This window comes from Scyliorhinus canicula, chromosome 25 (genome assembly GCF_902713615.1).
Source record: "Scyliorhinus canicula chromosome 25, sScyCan1.1, whole genome shotgun sequence".
Lineage (NCBI taxonomy): Eukaryota > Metazoa > Chordata > Chondrichthyes > Carcharhiniformes > Scyliorhinidae > Scyliorhinus > Scyliorhinus canicula.
Window position 1 is genome coordinate 14,160,000 of NC_052170.1, and position 16,215 is coordinate 14,176,214.

Below are 16,215 nucleotides of genomic sequence, written 5' to 3' on the forward strand. Positions count from 1 at the left end.
AGCAAAGGCCAAAACATCGGCCTCTTTCTCCACCTGGACTCCCGGGTCTTCCGAAACCCCAAAAATTGCCACCCCTGGACCCATCGCCACCCTTGTTTTTAGCACCCGGGACTTGACGCCCGCAAATCCCTCCCTGTACCCCCTCAGCTTAGGGCATGCCCAAAACATGTGAACGTGGTTCGCTGGTCCTCCCGCGCACCTAGCGCATTTGTCCTCTATCCCAAAGAATTTGCTCATCCGAGCAACCGTCATGTGGGCCCGGTGAACGACCGTAAATTGGATCAGCCCGAGCCTGGCACATGTTGCGGTCGAATTTACCCTACTCAGGGCCTCTGCCCACAGCCCGTCCTCCATTTCCCCGCCTAGCTCCTCCTCCCATTTAAGTTTCAGTTCCTCCGTCTGGGACCCTTCCTCCCTCATGAGCACCTTATAAATACCCGAGACTGTACCCTCCCCTTCTTTCCCCCCTAGAGACTATTCTGTCTAGGATCCCCATTGGCGGGAGGCGTGGGAAAGATGGGACCTGTCTACGAACAAAGTCCCACAACTGTAGGTACCTAAAATCATTCCCCCTTACCAGCCCAAATTTCTCCTCCAAGCTCCTCAAACTCGCAAAGCTCCCTTCCAGGAACATATCGCCCACCCTTCCCACCCCCGCCCGCCGCCATACTCGAAACCCCCCCCATCCATACTCCCGGGGGCAAACCGATGGTTGTCGGGCTGATAATTTTCTTATCACCTTTCTCCTGCCTTCTCTCCATAACCCCTGATCCCCTTATTAATCAAGAACCTATCTATCTCTGTCTTAAAGACTCAGTGATTTGGCCTCCACAGCCTTCTGCGGCAAAGAGTTCCACAGATTCACCACCCTCTGGCTGAAGAAATTCCTCCTCATCCAGGGATATTGAAGGAAGTGAGAATTAAAATTACGGGAGCACTGGCCCATAATCCTCGTGTCTTCCCTGGACTTGGTGGGGGGGGGGGGGGGGGGGGGGTGGTGTGTGCCAGAGGACGGGATAATTGAAAACATTACTCCCTCGCTCAAAAAAGAGTTGTAAGAAAAAGTCCAACACGTATGGAACAGCCAATTTGAACTTCGGTGGTGGTGAAATTTCTCGAATTAAATTATTCGGGATAGAATTAGCAGTCGTACGGAAAAACATGGATTGATTCGGAAGAGGCAGCCTGGATTCCTAAAGGAGAAATTGTGTTTCACTAATTTGCTGGAGTGCTTTGAGGAGGTAAGAGAGAGGGTCGATGAGGGTAATGCTGTTGATGTGGTATACTTAGGACTTTCAAAAGGTATTCAATACAGTGCCACACAACAGACTTGTGAGAAAAGGTATAGATCATGGAATAAAAGGGACAGTAGTGACATGGATACAAAATTGGCTGAATAATAGGAAGCAGAGAGTAATGGTCAATGGATATTTTTCAGGCTGGAGGAAGGTTTGTAGTGATATTCACCGGGGATCGGGATTGGAACACTTACTTTACCTGATATATATTAATGATCCAGATCTTGGCGGGCAGGGAAAATTTCAAAGTTTGCAGATAGCACAAAACTTGGAAGTATTGTAAACTGTGACGAGGACAGTTTAGAACTTCAAAAGGACATCGACAAGTTGGTGGAGTGGGCAGATAGATGGCAGATGAAGTTCAGTGCGGAGAAGTGTGAGACGATGCATTTTTGTAGGAAGAACATGGACAGACAATATAAAATAAGGGGTAATATTCCTAAGGTGGTGTCGGAGCAGAGGGATTTGGATGTATCTATGCAGAGATCATTGAAGGTGGCAGGATAGGTGGAGGGAACAGTTAATAAAGAACATATTTGTGGACTTTACTAATAGGGCTTAGAGTACAGGAGCAAGGAGGTTATGCTGAATTTATACAGGATGCTAGTTAGAGCTCAGCTGGAATATTATGTACAGTTCTGGGCGCCAAAATGATGTTCAGAACCATGAGGGGGCTGGAGAGAGAAGACAGGGAGAAACTGCTCCCGCTCTTGAAAGGATCAAGAACGAGAATGCACAGATTTAAAGTGGTTTGCAAAAGAAGTAAATGTGATGTTTTCGCACAGCGTTCAGGTCTGGAATGCACTGTCTGCAAGTGTGGTGGAGGCCGGTTCAATTGAGGCACTGGAGAGGGAGTAGATGATTATTTGAATAGAAACAATGTGCAGGGGTGCGGGGGATAAGGCAGCGGAGTGGGCGCTAAGTCACGATGCCCGTTTGGAGAGGCGGTGCAGAGACAATGGGCTGAATGGCCTCCTTCAGCGCCGTAACAATTCTGTGATTCTCTGTAGACATGTAAGAAAGATGGAGCCAATTTATGCTCAGAAAGCTCCCACTGACAGCACCATGATAATGACCGGATTCCCAGTGACCCCCAATAATAGATTTCTACACTCTTCTTTTTGGTGTGAGAAGCAGATTAAGTTGCTGCTGTCAAGGGTGTGTCTTTAATTCCTGTGGGATGACATCCGCCGACATGGCAATTAGTGGCTTTTCACAGTAACTTCATTGAAGCCTAGTCGTTACAATAATCGATTTTCATTTCATTTCCTGCTCCGGGCGAGAAACAAAGAGTGATGCGGGAAGTTAAATGTCTTCCATGAGAAAGAAAAGGGCGAATCACCTCAGCCTGTGTTCAGAGAAGACTTCTCCCACCCAGCCAACACTCTGCCCCCTGGCACCAAGCACAAGAGTAGCACTGGCAGAAGTTTGAACAAGTTGTAACTCGTCTGCCCAGCTGGGTATCGTCCACCACTCAATTGGTCATTTTGAAATGCCATTGAATCCCAAGAGTGCAGAAGGAGGACGTTCGGCCCATCGAGTCTGCACTGACCCACTGAAAGAGCACCCCACCCAGGTCGACTCCAGCACCCGTTCCCCGTAACCCCACCTAACCACATCGTTTGGATACATGGGGAAAATGTAGCATGGCTGATCCATCTAACGGGCACGTCTTTCGGGACTTGTGGGAGGAAACCGGAGCACCCGGAGGAAACCCACGCAGACACAGGGAGAACGTGCAGACTCCGCACAGGCAGTGACCCAGGCCGGGAATTGAACCTGGGACTCTGCCGCTGTGAGACAGCAATGCTAACCGCTGTGCCTCTATCACAAAGGGTGGGATTTTCCTGCACTTCCTGCCGAAGGAATCTTCTGGTCCTGTGGTGGGGGGGGCCTTACTGGAAAATCCCACGCAAAGTGTCTCAAACTGCTGCGTATCTTCACAACACAGCCCTTACATCCAGTTATAGCGTGCAGGAAAGTCGAACATCCACTTGCGGAGTGGACAGTTCGGGTTGATTACTAACGGATGTCGTACGATGGTCGTAGGAAGGTCGGAAGAGTGCGGTGACTTTCAGGACATCCTCAAGACTCCTCAAAATGCTTTACAGCCAATGAATGATTTGCTCAATTTCCCCACGACCTCGGGAATCCTGGGGAAGTCACAAACTCTTTCACCTCACTTGTTTCTCCACAATGAGAAGGCGATCTTACTCGTCTCGTCTGGGTGACCATCGTGGATTCTCCGATGGGTGGTGTGTCCTGGGATATGTCAGAGGTGTCCCCTGCTCCCACTCAAAAGGAGACAGATGTATTTGGGACGACGGTGGGTGTGGGCGCCATTGTCTCTGAGTCTCCAGCTTGGGCAGTAGGGGGCGCCACAGCTCAGCGTCCAACTCCATGTCGGACAAGCGTCACCGAGTCCTGGGCGAGGCGTCGGCAAAAGGAGGGCTCCCAAAAACCCCAAGGTGGGTAGGCTCTTCTGATTGGAGACGCCCCACATCCACTTCCTCCTCCCTCTTCTCAAAGCTTCTCTCTGTATTACAGCCCCCCACCCCCCCGACAGACCCACGAGGATGACCCGATCGATCTCCCCGTGGGGCTCGTGAAATACAGGCGGAGGCCAGAGACTGTGGGGCTCGCTAATTCCCCCCAAGATAAAAGGCGGCCCAATAGAGCGCCAGCATCTCAGGATGGTCCCAGTTGGCACTTGGACTGTTGTTACATTTCCTCACTGTGAGCTGGAAATAAACTAAGTTTGACTTCTCTTTTCGGGGCCCCCTACAACACTCTGCTACATCTCACATTTCAGGCCAGGAGGCCCGTGAAACCGTAGTCCCTCCCCGTAACTCAGTCTGCATATGCTTTATTATTTAGTGGGATGTGGGCATCGCTGGCTGGGCCGACATTTTGTTGCCCGTCCCTAATTGCCCTTGAACTGAGTGACTCCTTGAGTCCTCCCTCAGGCAAAGGCCTCTGCAAAACCCAGCACAATCATTTCCCAAGGCCTAGGCAGAAGCAAGTCAACTGCACCTCACCACCAAGTTGCTGCACAGACTCACAACACGTGCTGAGAGAATCAACTGATTCAGACAAGGCTTAAGCGTCTAGTTGGGTCCTACTTGCAGCTCAATCCACGTGCTTTGGTGAGCACAGTGAATGGAGCCAAGTTCTCAATTGGGGCAGCCAACTTGATCGAGTCCCCATTCGTTCACCCCCTCCCCTGCCGATGCACATTGGTGTGTACCGCCTGTACGATGCTCTGCAGGAACTCACCAAGAATCCCCCATCCAGCTCCTCCATCCCCCCCCCCCCATATCCTTTTATCCCTTTAGTTCCACCCCCCCCTCTTCCATGGGCTAAAGGGATCAAAGAATATGGGGGAAAGGCAGGAACACGTTACTGAGTTGGATTATCAGTCATTTTCATTTTTTTTTCCTTTATAAATTTTGAGTACCCAATTATTATTTTTTTTGCAATTCAGGGGCGATTTAACGTGGCCAATCCACCTACCCTGCACATTTTTTGGGTTGTGCGGGTGAAACCCGCGCAAACACGGGGAGAATGTGCAAACTCCACACGGACAGTGGCCCAGGGTCGGGATTCGAATCCAGGTCCTCAGCGCCGTGAGGCAGCAATGCTAACCCACTGCGCCACCGTGCTGCCGTTCAGTCATTTTTGTAACGAATGGAGGAGCCGGCTCAAAGGGCCGAATGGCCTCCCCACTCCTATTTTCTACGTTTGTCCCCAGAAGGGAAAATTTGTTAAACTTGCAAATGATCGGAGGAAGCAAAAGACTGTAGATGCTGCAAACTCAAGCACGACCCTGTCAGGGTTGGCAGCGTTAGATTTGGGTCTTTGAGCTCCACATTAAACCCCTTTTTTGAAATATCCCACACATGTGTTGCCTCAATTCAAATCCAGCCACCCCACACTAAGTCATCCATCTTTTGCTCCCATGGAAGGCGCGGTAGCACAGTGGTTAGCACTGTTTCTTCACAGCTCCAGGGTCCAAGGTTCGATTGCCCACCGGGTCACGGTCTGTGCGGAGTTTGCACATTCTCCCCGTGTCTGCGTGGGTTTCCTCCGGGTGCTCCGGTTTCCTCCCACAAGTCCTGAAAGACGTGCTTGTTAGGTGAATTGGACATTCTGAATTCTCCCTCTGTGTACCCGAGCAGGCGCCGGAGTGTGGCAACTAGGGGATTTTCACAGTAATCTCACTGCAGTGTTAGTGTAAGCCGACTTGTGACACTGATAATAATAATCTTTATTGTCACAAGTAGGCTTACATTAACACCGCAATGAAGTTACTGTGAAAAGCTCCTAGTCGCCACATTCCGGCTCCTGTTCGGGTACACTGAGGGGGAATTCAGAATGTCCACATTACCTAACAGCACGTCTTTCGAGACTTGTGGGATGAAACCGGAGCACCCGGAGGAAACCCACGCAGACACGGGGAGAACGTGCAGACCCCGCACAGACAGTGACCCAAGCCGGGAATCAAAACCACTCTGCTACCGTGCCGCCCATGATAATAAAGATTATTAAAGTTGCTACATTTTGTTGCAATCTCTCACAGCTCGAAGGCATTTCTCCCTCCTTTCAGTTCTGACGAAGAGCCAAAAGACTCGAAACGTTAACTCTGCTCTCTCTCTCTCCTTATAGATGCTGACAGACCTGCTGGGGTTTTTTTTCCCCCCCAGCCTCTTCTTGAGAATGGCTAGTATTGGGTCCGAAGTGGAATTCCATTTTAAGATGTACGGGCCAGCCATTTCCCGGGTTTTACTGTTTTTTTTCCCCATCCTTCGGGGTGGAGTGCAGGGTGCCGTGACTGGGTGGCGGGTGGCTGAGTAGTTCGTTGCAGAGCCAGCTCAGAATCCTCCACAGCGAGTCCCCCAGTGAGCTACTTTGTGTTACAGCCACTACGTGCACTACGTGAACGCATTCATTGACCAGCTTTCCAGTTACATGCCAGAGTGTTGAAATAGTTGCTTCAAATGTCATGATCTCAATAGGAAGCAGGAATGCTGGTGGCAGCTTTCGAGATTCCACTTCGAATTCATCACTAGCTTCAGCCTGGTGCACAGCTCCATCTAGTGAGGAGATGCACCAGGCTGCGTGAAGTCACCAGGCCTGCTGAAACTGTCCAGCATTTTCCATTTCTCAATTTAGTCCAACTACGTCTCCTTCCCCTTGGAAATCTTTTCCAGACCCAATCGTTATTTTTTTTTTAAAAAAAAGAGCCAATTCAACTCATTTCTCGAGTTGAGATCGAGTACGTTTGTGGGCAGCACGGTGACGCAGTGGTTAGCACTGCAGCCTCACGGCGCCGAGGTTCCAGGTTCCATCCCGGCTCTGGGTCACTGTCCATGTTTGCGTGGGTTTCGCCCCCCGACAACCCAATTCTGTGCAGGGTAGGTGGATTGGCCACGCTAAATCGCCCCTTAATTGGGAAAAAAAAAGAATTGAGTACTCTAAAATGTAATTTACAAAAAGATTGAGTAAGTTTATTAACTGCTAAAAAGGTACGGAGAAATGGCGAACACATAAATACGGATTAGAACTAAAAATTGAGTCCAGTCGTAAGTGAATATAAATAGAAGAGTTATACAGTGTGGGACTAGGAGGAGTGATCTTTCAGAGGGTCAGGGCAGATTCGATGGGCCGAATGGCCTCCTTCTGCACTGTAGGAATTCTATGATTCTAACTGTCCCTGACTTGCGAGGGGTAGGAGATTGCGTTGGGGTCGTTACGAGTTGATTCCAGTTGGTTTGGCTTCTGCAGGCAAATGGTTCATGCTTCACTTCAGGTTGGCCAAATTTCAGTTCTTTTCTCCAGCTGCCATTTTGCTGGCTGGTTGACTTCCACAGTCAGAGAGGGAGTTTCTCCAGCTGTCCTTCCTCACTGCACACAGACAGACAGCCACAAACACACACACACACATAACACACACATGATACACACACACATATATTCACGTGCCCACACGTACACACACTTACATACTGATTGTCAGGGGAGACACAGGTACACAGGCAAGCTGCAGCCCGGTAGGCAAGCTTGCTTTTAATCCCTTCTTTGTGTATTTAAACTTGGAATCCAACACATATCCTGTGTCTGTGACCCTTTGTTATCGACCCCCAAGTCAGGGAGAACATCATCTCAATCTGTCCAGCCTGTCAGAACACAGACCCAGTTGACCCCAACTCTCCTCATACTACAATCAGTCAGGTGAACCTTCACTGCACTCTCTCTATGGCAAGTACATCCTTTCTTAGCCATCCCTGCTCCTGTACTCAATTCCTCTCGCAATAAAGGCCAACATACCATTTGCCTTCCTAACTGCTTGCTGCACCTGCGTGCTTGCTTTCAGTGACTGGTGTACAAGGACACCCAGGTCCCTCTGTACATCACCATTTAAATCATATTCCGCCGTTCTGTTTTTCCGATCAAAGTGGATAACTTCACCTTATCCACGTTCTACTGCATCTGCCGTGTGTTTGCCCTACTCACTCAACTTGTCGAAATCGCCTTGAAGCCTCTTAATAATAAGAAGAATCTTTATTGTCGCTAGTGGGCTTACATTAACACTGCAGCGAAGTTACTGTGAAAACACCCTAGCCGCCACACTCCGGTGCCTGTTCGGGTACGCAGAGGGAGAATTCAGAATGTCCAAATTACCTAACAGCACGTCTTTCGGGACTTCTGGGAGGAAACCGGAGAACCCGGAGGGAGCCCACAAAGACACGGGGAGAACGTGCAGTCTCTGCAAAGACAGTGACCCAAGGCAGGAATCGAACCTGGGACCCTGGAGCTGTGAAGCAACAGTGCTATCTACTGTGCTACCGTGCCGCCCACTTAACATCCTCCTCACCACTCACATTCCCAGCACGTTTTCCATCATCAGCAAACTTGGAAATATTACATTTGATTCCCTCATCCAAATCATGGATGTACATTGTGAATAGCTGGGGCCCAAACATTCATCCCTGTAGCGTCCACACTAGTCACCGTCTTCCACTCCGAAAAAGACCTATTTATTCCTACTCTCTGTTTCCTGTCTGCTTACCAGTTCCCAATTGATGCCAATATGTTAATCCCAATCCCGTGACCTTTAATTTTGTGCACTGATTGACCTCTTCCGAGGGACCAATTTACACACAGCAAGAGCCACAAACAGCAATGTGATAACGAACAGAAAATCTGGTTTTGTTATGTTGATTGAGGGATAAATATTGGCGCAGGACACTGAGGATAGTCATCCCTTTTCAAACTGGTACCACAGAATCTTTTACATCCCCCTCGGCTGCAAGGTGGAGCCTCAGTACAACATCTAATCGGAGGCAAAACACCTCTGACAGTGCAGCCCTCCCTCAGTACGGCACTGGAGTGTCAGCCTTGAATTTTGTGCTCAAGGCCTGGAGTGGGATTGAACCTGGAACCCAGAGATTGCTAACTACTGAGCCACGAGCTGACATCATGCACCCTGATTGTACAAAAGGCCGAAGGGCTGTAAACCTGCTGATGACTGCTTGGGTTGCCAACCCTCCAGGATTGGCCTGGAGTCTCCAGGGCTGGAAGATCAATCACCCAGAGGACACTGCTGGGTCTGCGAGGACTGCGTTTACCAGAGCAGTGAGAGAGACAGGCTTCCAACACTTGGAGAAATGCAACTCTATTTTATTGAACTCTTAACTATTGAACATGCTTTAACTGTGGGTTACACTATGCTGAGTTGACTGGAGACCTGAGGCTAACCTGACCAGACTATCTTACTACCACATGGTGTATGTTCTAGTTTCTGCCCACAGGCTCTGACTGTCTCAGAGGCTGCATCCCCAGAGAGCGGGAAAACTGGTGCCCTCTGGCTTGATAGTGGCCGTGTCCTGTCTGGTGATTGGCTGCTGTGTTCTGTGTGTTCATTGGTCATCCTGTGTGTCAATCAATGCCTGTCTGTGCACCATCATATACCTGTGTGTATATTATGACAACTGCTATGTGCCATTAGGAGAAAAATCACCAAGGACATTGAAAAATACTTATTTTTCCGTACCTTTTTCCTGAACATTTCTCTTTACCAGATATACAAATATTGAAAATGGCGGGGAAGGATTGTTTGGCTAACAATTGAGCATCATCCAATTAGGTAAGGAGTCTGTTTGCTCTCTGAATGCCGTAGGAAGGCTGTACGTGACGAGGATGGACATGTGGATCAATTAATGGCTAGAACACGGCGGGGGGGGGGGGGGGGGGGGGGGGGGGGCAGGTGGGGGGGGGGGGTGCAAGTCATGTATTGAAACCTCCAGGAATGCATTTAATCACAGTTGGCAACAGTTGGGAGGATGCTGCTCACAGATTGATAGGATCTGAAAGATGTAGGTGGGCCGGTTTAATTCAGTTGGCTGGGCAGCTGGATGATGATGCGGAGCGAGGCCAACAGGGCGGGTTCAATTCCCCGGACCGACTGAGGTTATTCATGAAGGCCCCGCCCTCTCGACCTTGCCACTCGCTTCAGGTGCGGTGATCCTCAGATTCAATCACCCCCCCCCCCCCCCCCCCCCCCCCCCCCCACCACCCCAGTCAGCTCTCCCCCCTCAAAGGGGAAAGTAGTCATCTGAGACTATGGTGACTTTGCTTACTTACTATCTGAAAGAAGTCTCTCTGGGTTAGCTGGAAGTCTTCATTAACTAGGAGAACACAATTTACACAGATACCAAGAAAAGGGTACGAGCTAGGAGCTTTGACCTACACTGCTCAACGTCACATGGAGCCCAGGGGTCTGGGTCATGTGCCTCTTACATCACTGTGTGGGTGGTTTTGTACTCAGTGCCACCTTAACCCTATTTGTGCCACGCCCTTACACCACACTCACCGCCGCAGACTGTGCAGTGGATCATAGAGGTGACCGATTGCGGAACCTGAGCTGTTCCATTCACAGGCTTCAGAAGTAGGCCGCAGGCTCTGCCCAAAGATGTTGTGAAGTACGCAAAGCTCATGTGTTGCTGGTGGTTTCGTTGGAAGGGCTCTCCTCGCTAAGTCACGAAAACTGTGGGTTCAAGTCCCCACCTGAGTGTACAATGCCACGAGACATCATTCACCTGAGTGTACAATGCCACGCTGACATCATTCACCTGAATGCACAATGCCACGCTGACATCATTCACCTGAGTGTACAATGCCACGCTGACATCATCCACCTGAGTGTACAATGCCACGCTGACATCATTCACCTGAGTGTACAATGCCACGCTGACATCATTCACCTGAGTGTACAATGCCACGAGACATCATTCACCTGAGTGTACAATGCCACGCTGACATCATTCACCTGAGTGTACAATGCCACACTGACATCATTCACCTGAGTGTACAATGCCACGAGACATCATTCACCTGAGTGTACAATGCCACGCTGACATCATTCACCTGAGTGTACAATGCCACGCTGACATCATTCACCTGAGTGTACAATGCCACGAGACATCATTCACCTGAGTGTACAATGCCACGCTGACATCATTCACCTGAGTGTACAATGCCACGCTGACATCATCCACCTGAGTGTACAATGCCACGCTGACATCATTCATCTGAGTGTACAATGCCACGCTGACATCATTCACCTGAGTGTACAATGCCACGCTGACATCATTCACCTGAGTGCACAATGCCACGCTGACATCATTCACCTGAGTGTACAATGCCACGCTGACATCATTCACCTGAGTGTACAATGCCACGCTGACATCATTCACCTGAGTGTACAATGCCACGCTGACATCATCCACCTGAGTGTACAATGCCACGCTGACATCATCCACCTGAGTGTACAATGCCACGCTGACATCATCCATTTGAGATCGCATGTAAAATATCCCTTGACGCTATTTTTAAAAGAAACCTCTGGGGGAGTCCTCCCCTGGTGTCCAGGCCAAATGTCTCCCTCAGTTGACATCGTTATCAGCCATTCTTGCATCACTGTTTGTGGAATCATGCTGTGTCAATTGGCTGTCACCTTTCTTGCATAGAAACATAGAAAATAGGAGCAGGAGGAGGCCATTCGGCCCTTCGAGCCTGCTCTGCCATTCATTATGATCGTGGCAGCGCGGTAGCATTGTGGATAGCACAATCGCTTCACAGCTCCAGGGTCCCAGGTTCGATTCCGGCTTGGGTCACTGTCTGTGCGGAGTCTGCACATCCTCCCCCTGTGTGCGTGGGTTTCCTCCGGGTGCTCCGGTTTCCTCCCACAGTCCAAAGATGTGCAGGTTAGGTGGATTGGCCATGATAAATTGCCCTTAGTGTCCAAAATTGCCCTTAATGTTGGGTAGGGTTACTGGGTTATGGGGATAGGGTGGAGGTGTTAACCTTGGGTAGGGTGCTCTTTCCAGGAGCCGGTGCAGACTCGATGGGCCGAATGGCCTCCTTCTGCACTGTAAATTCTATGACATTTCTATGAAATCCAACTCAATTAGCCGATCCCGCTTTCCCCCCATATCCTTTGACCCCCTTCACCCCAAGTGCTATATCTAACTGTTTCTTGAAAACAGGCAGCGATTTGGCCTCGACTACTTTCTGTGGTAGTGAATTCCACAGGCCGACCACTCTCTGGGTGAAGAAATTTCTCCTCACCTCAGACTTAAGCGGTCGACCCCGTATCCTCAGACCGTGACCCCTGGTTCTGGACTCCTCCCACCATCGGGAACATCCTTCCTCCATCTACCCTGTCCAGTCCTGTTAGAATTTTATAGGTTTCTATGAGATCCCCCCTCATCCTTCTGAACTCCAGCAACTCAATCTCTCCTCACACATCAGTCCTGCCATCCCATGAATCAGTCTGGTAAACCTTCGCTGCACTCCCTCTTGAGCAAGAACATCCTTCCTCAGATAAGGAGACCAGAACTGCGAATCAAAATTACAGCACTGACTGCACTTTTTCTAAGTAAGGGGCGATTTAGCGTGGCCAATCAACCTACCCTGCGCATCTTTTGGGTTGTGGGGGTGAGAATATGAACCCTCCACACGGACAGTGACCCGGGGCGGGGATCGAACCCAGGTCCTCGGAGCCGCGAGGCAGCAGTGCTAACCACTGCGCCATCTTCCTCTTTTCATTTGTAATGTTGTAATGGCCCACACAGCCAATGGGGGCTGACGGTTGCATTCTGACGGTGGGTATGCTTCATTTAGCTGGCCAAGTGTTGAGGGAGAGGGTGGCACTGGACCCGTGACCTGGGTTCGAATCCCACCTCGGCGGAAATGGTGACGTTTGAAGTCAATAGGAAAATCCGGAATTAAAAGTCTAATGATGACCATGAAACCATTGTCGTTTGCAGAGAGGGAAATCTGCCATCCTTAACTGGTCTGGCCTCCAGATGCACCGCAATGTGGTTGACTCTGAAATCATAGAGTCATAGAATCTCTACAGTGCAGACGGAGGCCATTCGGCCCATTGAGTCTGCACTGACCTTCCGAGAGAGCACCCCATCTAGGCCCACTCCCCCCACCCTATCCCCTTAACCCAGTAACCCCATGTAACCTTGTGGACACTAAGGGCAATTTATCACGGCCAATCCACCTAACCTGCACAGCATTTGACTGTGGGAGGAAACCGGAGCACCCGGAGGAAACCCACGCACACACGGGGGGGGGGGGGGGGAACACGTAAACTCGTGAGGCAGCTGTGTTGACCATCGTGTCACCATGCCGCCCTAAAGTATGGCGATAAATGATGGCCCAGTCAGTGACACCAGTATCCAATGGATAAAAGCTGATCCAGGCACGTTAGTTGAGAGGATTAGTTGGATGGTTTGAAATGAAATGAAATGAAAATCGCTTATTGTCACAAGTAGGCTTCAAATGAAGTTACTGTGAAAAGCCCCTAGTCGCCACATTCCGGCGCCTGTTCGGGGAGGCTGGTACGGGAATTGAACCATGCTGCTGGCCTGCCCTGGTCTTGCTTTCAAAGCCAGTGATTTAGCCCAGTGTGCTAAACCAGCCTCAGATGGCAGGGTGGGTTTGATGGGTGTGTGTGTTTGGGCGGCCTACCTGTGCGAGAGAGAATGGGATTTGTTCCGTGTCCTGTACTGCCCATATTGCCCTTTTCTTTAAGCGTAAGAGAACAGAGCTCAATGAAAATATACAGAAATGTTGACAACCAAAGCTCCTGGGAATGAATTTGAAATTCCGTGGTCTGTCGCAATCAGAACTGTTTTGTTTTCTTAATCTGTTATTGTTAAAGAGATGGCAAGGGGCCAGTCGAAATGAAAGCCACCACTGTTCCTTGTGTTTGGTTGACCATGGGAAAGGATATTTTCAACCTCCCGTAAGAATTATATTATCGATCTACATGATAACAGCAACCCAGGCATGTTTTTACTCCTTATTTTCCCAGCTCTTTCTGATACATAACATTCCCCCATTCCATCTTCGCCGTTCTTCCGCCTTTCTAACGATGATGAACACGCAACGTCTCCATTGGGGGATGGGATAGGTTCATGTGGTGTACCTCTGCTGAGGGAAGCCCGTGAGAGGGCCAAATCCCCCCTCCCCCGGTTCCCCAAACAATCCCTCAAAGCAAATAGCGACGAGGTTCGATCCCTAAGCACCTCGTGATTTTTCCTCTACTCCCCTCTCAGAGGACGTATTCGTTACCGCACCAATCAGCTGTGAGCTCCGTCTGGCATTGACCCGCATTGTAGTGAATTCTGGGTAATTTTGCAATGTGGTTTTGGTCAAGTGCCGTTGGTGCCTGGCACACGATTGGTGATGTGGCCTCTCAAATGCTTCAACCCACCCGCGCTATATCTGTGCATAGCACAACCCAAGAAAGTACAGGCTTCCAGAGGGGTAAATACCACACAGTTTATGGGAAAATTGAATGAATGGGTCAAGTCGTATTTCTCCAGCTTTCTTCCTCTCTAAATGAGATTGTAATAGGCTTGACGTCATTGGGTGGGGGGGGGGGGGGGGAGGGGGGGGGGGGGTGCAACACCCCCTCCCTTTTTACACCCTCCTCTGTCTTGCCCATACCCAGGAATATGAGGTTTCCAGCCCTTCCCCTCCCTTAACCACGTCTCTGACAATGTCATAATTCCATGTGACGGGCAATGCGGTGGCCTAGTGGTTAGCACTGCTGCCTCACGGCGCCGAGGTCCCAGGTTCCATCCCGGCTCTGGGTCACTGTCCGTGTGGAGGTTGCACATTCTCCACACATTTGTGTGGAGTTTACGTGTCTGCGTGGGTTTCGCCCCCACAACCCAAAGATGTGCAGGGTAAGGGGATTGGCCACGCTAAATTGCCCCCGAATTGGAAAACAATGAATTGGGCACTCTAAATTTATTAAAAAAAGGAGATAATTCCATGTGTCAATCCACACGCTCAACCCATCAGTCTTACCTCTTATACGATGCACGGTGCATAGACCTTGACCTTCTGACCTCTGACACTTATTTCACGTGGAGAACGGCAATTATTTGATAGTAGTTCGAACTTTTTTCCCAAAATGCGTATAGATGATCAAATTTAGGCAGATGATCAATGCCCGTCTTACGGGAGATAGCAGCAAGATTACAAACTAATGGGAGGAAAGGTTTAGTCAGTCCTGTGGTTATTGACTAGTTTTTACACTCAAGCAAGTACAATGACTTTTGCTCGCTTCCTGTCTGATGGCCCCTGCGTCTCCAATATGGTTGCCAACCCTCAGGATTGGCCTGGAGTCTCCAGGGATTCCACAGAATCCCTATAGTGCCGAAGAAGACCATTCGGCCCATCGAGTCTGCACCGACCCTCTGAAAGAGCACCTTACCTCGGCCCAGTCCCCTGCCCTATCCACGCAACCCCACCTAACCGGCACGTCGTTGGACACTAAGGGGCAATTTAGCGTGGCCAATCTACCTAACCTGCACATCGTGGGACTGTGGGAGGAAACTGGAGCACCCGGAGGAAACCCACGCAGACACGGGGAGAACGTGAAACTCCACTTCGTCACCCAAGGCTGGAATTGAACCCAGGTCCCCGGTGCTGTACGGTAACAGTGCTAACCACTGTGCCGCCCTTATTGAATTGAAGATCAGTCTCCAGGACATTGCTGTGTGTAACCCTGAAGTAAAAAAAAAATCGGGACATTGAAAAAGATCGGGGGGGATTTTTGTCATTTATTTGAACATTTCTCTTCATCAGTATTGAAAATGATGGGTCGGGAGAGGGAAGGATGGCTGTTTGGATGGCAGTCGCGCATCAGCCATTGGGTAATGAATCTTTTTGCTTTAAAATTGGCTGAAACCTTCGGCCCTCGTTCGCAGCTGGGTTGTTCTGGTACCGCTGACGGTGAATGGAGGTTTGGCTGGAATGCCACAGACGGGACCAGAGCACCCTGCCCACTTGACCATGGTCGGGAAACAGAATCTCTGTTATTTTTGTAAATCCCCTCTGCTTATTCCTTCAGCAAGTTATAGTCTTATCTCAGGTTTAAAAGTACCAGCCAGGCAGGCTTGGTGCCAAACCTCCCCTCCCCCCCCCCCCTTAAAAACAAAATGGCGGACCTACTTCACTCGACTCTTTGGCGTTGGCTGCGAACAGGCCCTCGCCTATTGGGGACAGCCTAGGCCTTGCTGCTCTTTAGCACAACAGGTGGTCATGTCGAGTTACTGCACCCCCCCCCCCCCCCCTGAGCTCCCACCCATGAAAGTTCCTCTCCGCCCATTCCCAATATTCATGCTATTTCTCAAGCTTGTCCCTAAATGGCTGTTCAGGCCACTACAGCTGTTGTCAGCCTTCCAGTCAAATCCCACCTGTTGTGAAATAAGCTACTGGATGGTATTTGTTCCACTTCTCCTTATTCCTTTCCGAATTTGTGGGGGGTGGTGGTGGATGGGGTGGGTGGGTGGGGGGGGGGGGGAGGTGGGGGGTTGTCCTGTGCTTG

At 50.0% G+C, this 16,215-nt stretch overlaps 1 protein-coding gene across 1 annotated transcript in view; it reads left to right on the top strand.

Moving 5' to 3' along the window:
* LOC119957256 (podocan-like protein 1) overlaps nucleotides 1-16,215 on the top strand; it is a 171,303-nt gene that overhangs the window by 21,418 nt on the left and 133,670 nt on the right. Inside the window, exon 2 of the mRNA XM_038785105.1 lies at nucleotides 9,380-9,444. The gene's annotated coding sequence lies outside the window, so the exon portion shown is untranslated. The remainder of the gene's footprint in view (nucleotides 1-9,379; nucleotides 9,445-16,215) is intronic.